Source organism: Neophocaena asiaeorientalis, unplaced genomic scaffold (genome assembly GCF_003031525.2).
Source record: "Neophocaena asiaeorientalis asiaeorientalis breed wild unplaced genomic scaffold, Neophocaena_asiaeorientalis_V1.1 scaffold124, whole genome shotgun sequence".
In the NCBI taxonomy this organism is placed as follows: Eukaryota; Metazoa; Chordata; class Mammalia; order Artiodactyla; family Phocoenidae; genus Neophocaena; species Neophocaena asiaeorientalis.
In genome coordinates this window covers 10,747,015-10,754,849 of record NW_020174135.1, presented here as the reverse complement: position 1 = coordinate 10,754,849, position 7,835 = coordinate 10,747,015, and the positions used below count along the sequence as shown (strand labels likewise).

Below are 7,835 nucleotides of genomic sequence, written 5' to 3'. Positions count from 1 at the left end.
TAAGGAAAATTAATTTAAAATAAACTTCACTTTCATAATAATTTTGAATAGCTCTGGATAGTTTTAGGACAGTAAGATTTTTTGATTCATGTTTTAAGCTGTGAATAGGAGGTAACATTAAGAAAATATTCCCTGGCTTCCCCAGCTTCTCCCCCAAAAGGTGGGGTCATCCTTCCTAGGCTGGAGGAATGTCCATAAGGAGAGTTTCACCTTCTTGAAGATTAAAACCTAGCAGTCCTGAGCTATTCCCAGTCCAAATGTCTGCAAAATTGAGAGAGACTTCAAAACTCCTTCCACAAATTTCAGGGGACCCTGACTGCATTCTGGTAATGAAGGTGGAAGAGAGAGGGCAGGCCCCTAATATGGTCTCCAGCCGCCACTGGAGCAGCTACTACAGCTGAGACCTACCACCAGCCGTTCAGGCAGTTTGACTACCAGGAGTCACCTGGGCCCCAGGCAGCCCTGAGCCGGCTCCATGAGCTTTGCTGTCAGTGGCTGAGGCCAAAGGTGCACAGCAAAGAGCAGATCCTGGAGCTGCTGGTGCTAGAGCAGTTCCTGGTCATGTTGCCTGAGGAGCTGCAGGCCTGGTTTCAAGAGAACTGACCGCAGAGTGGAGAGGAAGCCATGGTGATGCTGGAGGAGCTGGAGAAAGAGCATGACAGGGCAGCTGAACAGGTCTTTTTTGGACAAAATGAGGACATGCTTGCAAAGAAGCTACCAACTTGTGAAATCACTTAGGAGACACCACGTAACCAGCTTAAGCCCACAAAAAAGCAACTGCAGTGGGCATTGAAGTAGCTTCACACCTTAAGACAAAATGTTAGAGACACCAGAACTATAAATGTGAAATCAGCTGCAAGGCAAAAGACTTCTTCAGGCAAAGAACTGCATCACAAAGTTTCTAACACTCTTCAAATGAATGCTTCCCAGAGTTTCACATTTAGAGGAACCTGTGAACAAGATAGAAAGTTTGAAAGAAGACAGGGAAACCGTCCTCGAAAAAAAAAGTGTGATGAATATGGGAAAGCCTTTAGTCAGAGCTCAGCCCTTAATCAACATCAGAGAATCCACAGTGGAGAGAAACCTTATACATGTGATGTGTGTGCAAAGGCTTTCAGCCGAAGTGCAATCCTGATTCAGCATCGAAGAATCCACACTGGGGAGAAACCCTTCAAATGTCATGAATGTGGGAAAGCCTTTAGTCAGAGCTCGAATCTTTTCAGACATAGGAAAAAACATGCTGGAGAAAAAAGTCCCATCAGCATCGTGAGGGAGTCAAAGCATTTACTGAGAACTTTTTCAACAGGGGAGAAGACACAAGGCACCAATACTCCTTTAGTATATAAATCGGTAGTTTCAGTGGGCACCAGTTTCCTTTCAAAGGTTATAAAAGCCATAGGAGAGAATGTAGAATATTTTCTGTCAGCATTGTTTGCTTTTCTGCTTTTCAATAGTGTCAGTTCAGATGTTTGAGATTCTAAATCTTAAATCGGATTTCCATCCCTAGTGCAGCTCTTGAAAAGATACTCTCAGACATGTTCTACTGTTTCCATTATTAACACATATAATGAACTGGTATGTTCCTTTTTAGACAAGTACATTTTCCCTGTTGAGAAGGAATGTGTGAGTTAGTATATAAGTGGGTATTCTCCATTTCATTACTAGAACATTGGAGTTATTAAACCAAAGATTAAATCAGTTTTTTTAAAAAAAATGTCCTGGGAATTCCCTGGCAGTCCAGTAGTTAACACTCCATGCTTTCACTGCTGCAGGCCTAGGTTTGATCCCTGATCAGGGAACTAAGATCCTGCAAGCCATGTGGTGTGGCCAAAAATAATAATAATAAAATAAAATAAATTTCCTGTTTTATTTTCTGTTACCAGATTCAAAATATGAGAATAAGATTGAGGAGACCCAAAAGAATATGTACCTCAAGACTTAAGCTGAAATGTCCAGGGTCATTGTTAGGAAGCAGGTGAGTAAAGGGACTTTACTCATCTCTTATGAAAATCTGAGAACATACATACTGTTTTGTTTCAAATTTTTAAATTGAGGTATAGTTGATGTATAATATCATCTATACATACTGTTGATGATACTAAGTAATTTCCTGTGTAGGAAAAAAATTATCTCCTTTACAATTTATAGTGGAAATATCTCAGTGAAAGCATTAAGATTTGCTCTACATGTCTTCAGGAAGTGGCCTAAATATGATGAGTGTTCTAATAAAGAACAGTTATCTGTGGGTGCTTATAAAAATGTGTTGATCAGCTTAACATAAAGAAATAAGGAAGATGAAGAAAAGACTGTCCAAACAAGACTGATGTTACCTGGTAAGTGCAGCACATAATGGAAAAGTATACTTACCTGGAAATGAGAACACTTAACAGCTGATGACTATCCTTCAGAGTTCTTCATAGCTTCTGTTCTGGCATAAATCAGCTGTGAACATGTTTCAGGTGTCACAGGACAACCTTTTCAGGGTCTTATGCATTCTTAGTAAGATGAGTTTCTAGCCAATTTATCATGATGTTAAGACCTTGGATTTTGATACTCTTGTACAAATGAGAAAATCACTAAGGTTCAATTTAAAGAGTCCATTGAGTTTAACCCACATTTAATTCAATCAGATTCTCTTTTTTAAAAAGTAAATGACTTGTATTTTTTTTAAGTATTCTGACAGTATATAACATAATGTCACCCTTTCCAGGAATTCTTAATAAAACTCTGTATGTATTACAAGAATACATGGATTATCGTGTCTCTCATGGTGCCACCATTACCCAGTATGGAGGTAACCATGAGAAATGAAAGTACTTAGAAGGAGAAGGGAAGATAGGCCTCATGGTGAACTTCTTCGTTCCTCATGAAGTGTGAACATTTCATTATCAGAAAATCAAATCATATCTAGTGCTTGGAGTAATTCCTGAGACAAATGTGGGATTACATGCTCTGCTTAGTTAGAATACTGATAAATATAAGATTAGTAAGTGGAGAGGTGAATACAAATTTTAATTTTAGAATTTTTTGATAATGATTATACTCATAGCTCTAGTAAATATGAATAAATATTGAGTTTTGTATCTTTTCATTTATTAAAAATGTAGGAGTCAAAAAAAAAAAAAAAGAAAATATTCCCTGACTGGCTGGAAGTGCAACTGTTTGTAAAAATGATATAACCTCATCCATGGCTTTGGAGACCTATTTTAAATTCAAGTTGCTCATCAGAACTTGGGAGAAACTTGGCAACATAGGGATGAAATATCTCTCTTCTTGCTTGATTAGAAAGACTGAAAAAGCAGTTATTAACCTGGTAATATTAACTGGAGAATACTCAACATTTCTGAATGAGATTTCTGTAGTATTTAGTCCTTTAAGTAAAATACGGTAGCCAGATAGCTATGATGTCTCCAGAAAGAATTGCTGTGCAGATTGAATGCAACAATGAACAAGACACTTGATTAGTACCAAAAGAGCCTGGCGTCGTACTGTTGCTGTTGTTATTTCCCTTCTGAATGTTTTGGATGCCGATTTTGCATAATCCAGACATCCCTGCTCTATGTGGTTTCACCATAGTTAGTTATCTGGGTCAGAGCCACTGTACCATTTGGTGGAGTAGCAGTTTGATAAATGAAGCACAAACTCAAGGCTAAAGGTTTGTAAACTGAAGTGTGGCTTGCAGTCTGTTCTGTGTGTGTGAGACGTGAAAGTGATCATAATCATCCCCTGAGCAAATTGTATCATTAGCCATTCTAGTGCATCATGGTTATACTCAGATATACTTATAGAAGGTATATGTATATATGTATGTACACACACACAAGATAAAACATAATTTCAAACTACCAGACTGGGAATGAAGAGCAGTGTCAGAATCCAAGCCTAATAAAAACTGAAGACTTGAAATTGTCCCTGTAGTTATTCTTTCAAAAGGGCATAGATGCAGCATTGCAAGCAGCAGTTGGCCTTTTCAGCTAAGGCCCTTCTTTCCCCAAATGGAGCCCATGCATATGAATCTCACGGCCAGTTATACTTTAATTGTTCTCCATCATTTGTCAACCTGAGAAATTTCTAGCAATTCTCAGAATGGGTTTTCAATTTCGAAAATTATGTTGATGTAAAAAACTGCAAAGTTTTATAGACAGTTTATCTCAATGTTAGGATTCAGAAAAGATCATGACCACAGTTTTCACTTTTTGTCTATTTTGAATAAACTTAATCTTTGTTAGGAATGATCCAAAATGGAACATCATGTGAAACAAGAGTATTGAAAGCATTTTCAATATCATTTGGTTCCTCAAAGAAACAAGATCTGTATAAGTACAAGTCATTTTATTTTTGTTAATGCAATTTTTTTGTTGTAATAAACTTGAGTGAAATCACCTAAACAAATAATTATAGGAAAAGAAAATCAAGATGAGATTTTGTAAAAAATCAATTCAAACTAGGTTCAACAAAACCAGTGATTCTTGTCTCTTGCCAAAATGTTCATGACATATTAGGGCTAAATAGTATTACCAATGTTTCGGCACAATAGTCATTATTCACTAATTTATGATTAGGTCCAATACCCAAAATTCTGTGCCAAAGACACTTATTTTGCAAATTTATTCCAAAGAAATTTTGTACATACTTAACTCAAACTTGCAAGACAAGACATTTCTTTAAAGTAATATATTCAGAATGTTTTAGCCATTGCAAGCCCATTTAATTTAATAGAAGAAATACATATGTATGAAACTTTTCATAATGTAATTTTAATATTATTAAACCATATAGTGATTCTTTTCCATACGAGGATTCCTTCTACAATTGCATCAGAAGCTGAAAAGTTATAAATAAATAAATAAAATAAAATAAAATAAAATTGAAAAGTCATGGACCAGAATAGTATATGATGCATTTTAAACAAATAGAGAAAAGTTTGATTTCAAGAATAGCTTGAAAGAATTCAGATTTATCACTGATAATGATATGCTAAACTCAAAGATGCATAAATATTTTAAATAAATGTCTTGCTTTTAACAGTAAAAAGTGATGCAATATCTAGCATAAAATGATGTCTGGCCACAAATACATCCAAAGATCTTTTCAGCTTTTTTTCACACACTTCCCATTGACAACATACAATAAGAGATAAACTCAAGAAGGAGTATCAGAGACTAAGACTTAGAATTTTCCTACCATTAGAATCAAGGAGGAATTAAATAAATCAGAGATTACCTAAATTGATTGATCAAAATCCAAGAACTGTACTGTCTGAAATTAGGTCAAATGTACTCTATACTTTCAAATTTCCTGCCCCACTTTTACCAGACATTCATAATAACACTACCTGAACCAAACAGAACTTTGGACATGTGTTTCTGCACTTCATGCCCATGCATTTTACAATCAGCCAAAAATGCTGATGCCAGATGATCACTGCATCTTCACCTTTCATCTTTTGGCAGATGAAACTTTCTGAAACAATATTAAGGCAAGGAATAAGAGTGAATTGGTAGTATGATGCGTTATTTTGGGGGGAAACTCTTCCAAATTAAGTTTTGTAGGCAGGGCAAAAACAAGGTATAATTTGGAAGCCATCATTTTGGATATTAAAATTCTTCACGTACTCTATTTTTCAGGGTATAAGATCTTACACTGAAGAACTTCTGGTTCACACAATGGTATAGATAAGAACAAACTAGCCTTGTGGACCAAAATGTATCAACTCTGCACACTACTCACAGATGAAAATACACAGAGAAGATGCTATATAGAAGCAAAATATTAAGCTCATACTAGGTAAACTGTTCCTGAGTTTTATGAAGATCAAAATATATATGTATATTAGCAAAAATTTGTTATAGAAAAAATAAATTTTAAAATGTCAATTATTAACATACTCTACAGTATTTTAAAATTGAAACTATAATTAAATAATATAAATACCATTTTGTTAACATTGTTTTTTAGAGAAGGGCATTTTGAAATGTGATGAAGTCCAATTTACCTACTTTTTCTTTTCTTTTTCTATTGAGAAATCTTTGCCAACTTCAATTCACCTTTTTCTGATTATGTTCATTTTTTTGACATGTTGAGAAAATTGAGCATATTTGTAATAGGTGCTTAAATGTCCCTGTCTCCCAACTACATCTTTCTGTCTTTTTCAGCCTCTGCCTCTATTTACTGATAATTTTTTTTCATGTTCATAGAACACAATTTCTTGGTTTTGGAAATGTATAGTGATTTTTCAATAAATGCTAGAATTTATGATTGTACATTGTCAAATGCAGTAATCTGGTGTATTTTTAAAATGATGTTGAACTTGGTTTTAACTACAATTTCCAAAGAATAGGGGGACTGTAGTCTAATAAAATTTCATGAAATACTTATTGTGCAAGAGTATACAATAAAGCTCCTAGTTGTGAAACAGTTTCTTATTTCCAATATTTTTATGGTTTTGAGACTATGCTTTAAAATCACATGAAAAAAGAAATACAGAATAAATCAGCTCTGTTTGATCAACTCATTTTTTTGAATTTTATTTTATTTTATTTTTTTATATAGCAGGTTCTTATTAGTTATCTATTTTATACATATTAGTGTATACATGTCAATTCCAATCTCCCAGTTCATCCCACCACCACCCCCCCACTTTCCCCCCTGGTGTCCATACATTTGTTCTCTACATCTGTGTCTCTATTTCTGCCTTGTAAACCAATTCATCTGTACCATTTTTCTAGATTCCACATATATGCATTAATATAAGATATTTGTTTTTCTCTTTCTGACTTACTTCACTCTGTATGACAGTCTCTATGTCCATCCATGTCTCTACAAATGACCCAATTTTATTTCTTTTTATGACTGAGTAATATTCCATTGTATATATGATTAATTCATTTTTTCATGGAAGTTTAACATAAGAAAAATATGTGTGAAGGCAGCTAATTAAATTTCTGTAGTTTCAAATGTGGAGTAGCACCAAAGTATCCTGACCCTTCTTCTTGAATGTCTCTCCATGTTATCAAATTCTCCCTTTTAATGATATTGGTTTGTTCTTTCAAATCCAAATGGATTTGGTTTAACTTTCCACAAAGGCCTTTTATGAACTACATATTCTGGGTGTCTAAGAACTGACAAAAAATAATTAGACAATAGAATGATCTTGAAAATGTGGATAACAAGTACAGTGTTTTCTTGATTTTTGGAAGAGTGACTAAATTTCCTCTTCTTTCAATTTTGAAAAAAGTGGTCCATCAATGGTCAAAAGTGTATCTCTTTTTTTGCACTGACTTTAATTGAACTTTAATTGAGTCACACTGGTATCTTAGATCAAATTTTAAAAATTAAGCTTAAACAACTAATATTCAATATAGATACACTCTAATTCCTGAAACTCTTTTACCAGAGCAAACATAGCTAGAAATGAAATTGAGACTGACTTTGCAACTAAAGTACAGTAGAATACCAGAATTAGATTTAAATGACTTAAAATGCATAATTAAAATTTAAAAAGCTCAAACTATTAATGTCTGCCTTCCTGTAATGTATCACTTATTTTGTTAATTAATCATTAACAAATGGTCTGAGCAATTTAGGAAAAAGTTACATGTTTACTAGAAATAAACAATAAAGAATGAGGTGAGCTCTTTCTAATAGGTATCCATATTCACACAGTGCTTATCCATTGGACTTGGGTTCCCTTTCCAAACACATTTATCTTGTAGAGCATATTAGTACAATGTAAATATATTAAATGAGAGCAATACATGAAATGTGAATTGTGTTTCTACAATTATATATAGATACATATATTACATTAAATTATATACATTTTATTTTATATA

General features: G+C 34.0%; 1 pseudogene; it reads left to right on the top strand.

Moving 5' to 3' along the window:
• The first annotated feature begins 257 nt into the window (after positions 1-257).
• On the top strand, positions 258-1,979 carry LOC112406206 (zinc finger protein 396-like; annotated as a pseudogene).
• The last annotated feature ends 5,856 nt before the right edge of the window (positions 1,980-7,835 follow it).